Source organism: Poecilia reticulata, linkage group LG13 (assembly GCF_000633615.1).
Source record: "Poecilia reticulata strain Guanapo linkage group LG13, Guppy_female_1.0+MT, whole genome shotgun sequence".
Lineage (NCBI taxonomy): Eukaryota > Metazoa > Chordata > Actinopteri > Cyprinodontiformes > Poeciliidae > Poecilia > Poecilia reticulata.
The window spans coordinates 6,429,664-6,433,763 of record NC_024343.1 but is presented as its reverse complement, the minus strand read 5'-3'; the positions used below and the strand labels follow the sequence as shown (position 1 = coordinate 6,433,763).

The following is a 4,100-nucleotide window of genomic DNA, read 5'->3' as shown; positions in this document are numbered from 1 at the left end:
TATGGCACATTGGTCATTTTCACAAGCAGAAATTTTAACTGTTTAAAATTAGTAAAAATTATTTCAAAGTGTAGTTTTTCATTCATTTTTTCAGTTAATTTTGTCAAGTTTTTCCTTCTCCTTTGGTCCTTTTGTGTTTGTTTTCCTTTATATTTTGCTCCTTTCTTGTTGATCGGTGGTATTATTGGCACCATTGTGAAATTCATATTAATTATTTGAAAAATAGTGAGTGAATTATCTGTTGTTTTTCCAGCTATCAGAGAGAACAGAGGATGTTTTTCTGTGATGAAAAAGACGTGACCAAAGGCGATCAGCAGTTGGAGGAGGAACCTGGACGGATCAGCAGAAGTCAATGTGTCAGGATGTAAATGTAATGTTTGGAATTTGCCTGTTCAGGAGAAGGCGTTGGATGAATCATTGCAGTACAGTCGTCTCGTTTAGTAACATATATCTACATTGTTTTCTAATATCATGTTCGGTAGAAAAAGATGTTAAGTAGAAAAATAATCAAGGCCGATGTCAATTCTCATATACTGCATTTGTATAAAGTGTGAACTGATCAACAACCTTTTAAACATCTGAACAAACATCTTATTTGTTGGTTCCCACAGTGCTTTAAAATGTTGAAATGTAGTTTTTTCTTTGTTTTTAAGTGATTTTTAACAATTGAAAAACCCAGAAGGGTTTTTTAAACACTGGATGAAATTGACATTAAAACTGTGTGGTGTATGTGCATGTATGCGAACTTGGGGAAAGCAGACATTTTTCTTATTGTGGCATTGATTGATGGCTGATATCACAGTCGGATTTAACTAGACTGAGAAAAAAGGAACGCGTCTTTTTATTTGGTGTATGTAAATTTCTGGTTTCAACTGTAATTATGTATTTTATTTCTAGAACAGAGTCGTGGAAAAGAAGAGATGACATTGTTAAAAAGTCATTTATTGTCCACAACAGTATTTTCCAGATGAACATGTTTCTGTAAATATAACTTTCTAAACAGTTTTTAAATGCATTATTTAATGAACCGCAAATTGTTTTTAAGGTATATCTGATTAAAACACCAAATATCAAAACTGTGATTGCAATGGTTCTCCAATTGTTAATTTGTGGTTAATGTCTTATTTAAAGTCTAATTATTGTAAAAAAGAAAATACTTCCCATATAAACACATCCAACATAGGAGATGTAATCTACTAAAGCTTTTCAGACAGGTCGGGAAGGGAAACCACGGTAACAAAAGTCTAGATGCTAATCTGTTTTTTATAGATATTGGACTACATGATGGTGGAGCATTTCCTCCATGGTTAGTAATGGCTATTTGTGTACCTTCTCCATAATGCAGTATATTTGATATCTTTTTGATCATATGTACTTATAAGGCCTTAAGAGCCTTTATATTCTGACCTTAACTATTTATTCCAAATCCATAATTATGGGCTGACAGTCCTTATGATTGACGACTGCCATCCATCTCCATTGCATCATCCTCATTAAAAGTTATATATGGTTTGCATACTTGTCAGTTTGTGCAGTAGACCACGCTATGGCCTTTTATATGGTAAATTAAACTAAATAAAAGCAAGAATTTACAATTGACTATTTTTATTCCTTTATTTCTTGATTTAAATGCTAGAAGTGTAAATCTGACAATGACATGCACCATAGCGCCATGCTAGTTTTGGTGATTTTGTGGTTTTTACTTTTTTTATCTGGGTTTGGAGATCTGGCACATGGCTCCTGACCAGAGGAGGATCTGCACCTTGCTGACTGACCCAACGTTCCCAGTGGACTTTGGAAGCGATGTGGGTGTCACCTGAGAGGGTACCAAATCGCTGGAAACCTCTAGTCATATCTGTCCCAAAGATTCCCCATAAAGAACTTCAACAGCTGCAGGCCAGTAGCTCTAAAATCCCACCTGACAAAGACCCTTGAATGACTGGGCCTTGTGCAGACGTGCCACCTGGTGAGCGCATCGCTGGACCCACTTCAGTTTGCCTATCAGCCTGGAACTGGAGTGGATGATGCCATTGTTTTTCAACTTTTCCACTGCCTTCAACACCTTTGGCCCCAAGAGTAGAAGATCCCGGGTTAACCAGCTACACACCAAGCATTGCAGAAAAACCACATTGTTGTAGGAAAAAACAGGCTGTACCAGGCAAGAACCAGGCTGAGGTACAATCCAGAGGTGATGTGGCATCAAAGAACAGCAGGAACAGGTAGGAAAAACAAGGCCAGTAAAGTTATGCAAACTTTGTCAAACTTTAGTCAGTTGGAGAAACAACAGCCACGCGCGCATCCACTGGCTGAAGGTCCTTCAGTCACGTTCATGAAAGTCAAGAACTAAATGGTGTTTAGACTTTAAATTAACCTCTGGACTCATCGTTCAGGTAGAATATTGTTCAATTCTGAAATATTCTCTGGTAAATTTAACAATTAAAGATGAACAAACATTTTCTGTGTTAAGAAAATAAATGTAAAATAAGCTAGTTTTAAAACTTTAAATGTCTTGATTGAAATAGCCTAATTATAGTGTTAAAATTAATAACTTATTCGGCCCTATTGACCTTTATTTTACCTGTAGTTACAGCAGATTGTTTGCTAAGATCTTTTTGAACTGCCCTTTGTCTGTGTGGGAAACAATCAGGAGAAGAGATTTCCTCAAAATATATTATAACTTAAAATCTTCAACAGGAGCTACATGGACCCAGCAAACAAAACATGTAAAAAAGAGGACAGTCATTTTCTATCAATTCGTATTCTCAATACTGAACTTTGAATCCAGCTGTTGTGGTGGAAACAGTGGCTTTTACTCCCTTCCTCTCAGAGTGAAAACCCTCAGGAAATGCTTGGAGAGCAGCACTTTGGAGCACTTCGATTCAAATGTCAGAGGCAATAAAGCAATCAACATAGTAGCTTGAATAAACAGTCAGCTGTTTAATTATTCTCATCTCCATGAATTTAAAAAGGGATAAATAACTCAAGGTCAGTGAGATCAGGAGGTAGAGACTGAAACATAGAACCCTTTATACATATTCACACAGTGTTGCTCCAAGAACATCATTAAAAACAATAACAAAAGACATATCCTTGGATATTTGTACATCTCTGTGGTATATACATCATGTATTCTCTGCCTAATACTGTACTTAAGATTTTTAAAAAATCTGAATATATAGATATACATTTGTAGATTTAAAAAATAAAATCAAACTCCAGAGCCTCTAAAATAGGCAGGCTAATAGTTTCAATACAGTGATATTGATTAAGCAGAGTTGCTTTTCTATTTACTATTAACACAGTTACTCAAAGTGTGATGATCACATGCAAACCAATACTACATTACAACTGTAAAAGTATATTACATGTACGTTATATGAGAGTATTTGTAGTGAATATGTGTTATATAAATAACATGAGTTAAACTGAAACTGAATTATTTATCCTCTACAGTGATCTTTTGCCAATATGGAAAACTATTATGGTGAAAATCTTCACTCAAGTACTTGTCACTCATCAACAGTGACCTGCATGAATAGGCTATATGGAGCTAATCTGCACACAGTTCTTAATTACAACAGGTAGAATAAAGACTGTATCAGTATATCATGAGTACATTCTGGTTCTGCAGCGTTAAGAGTCTGAATTTTTATTTTATTTTTTTACCTCATCAGGATTGGAGTCTGGATAGCAACATGGGCTGCCTACAGGGAAGCGTCGACAAAAAAGAAATACAAAACTAAAACAGGTTAGACACCAAACATGACTGGAAAAACAGGAAGAACAGTCAACTGCAAAAAAAAGTCACAGGACTGTGAAGAAGTGTAGTGAAGCCAAGTTCACAGTGGACCACAAAGCAACCTCAGTGATTCTCTGCTCTTCAGCTGTTGCCGAGTAGAAAGCAGCTGGATTTAATATCTTGGTTTTAAAGACTGTTCGACTGTCTAAGAGCCTCGTTTAGTTCTAATGATCAATAGGGCTGTAGTGATACAATAATCTCACGATACAATATATATTGTGATATTCAGCAAACGATATAATTCAATACACTTTTGCGATTTTCTGAAAGATTTTAGAGGGACAGAGTGATTTTGGTGACA

At 35.7% G+C, this 4,100-nt stretch overlaps 1 pseudogene; it reads left to right on the top strand.

The window, feature by feature from the left end:
* Positions 1-2,514, top strand: part of LOC103474307 (Na(+)/H(+) exchange regulatory cofactor NHE-RF4-like) — a 12,542-nt pseudogene extending 10,028 nt beyond the window's left edge.
* The last annotated feature ends 1,586 nt before the right edge of the window (positions 2,515-4,100 follow it).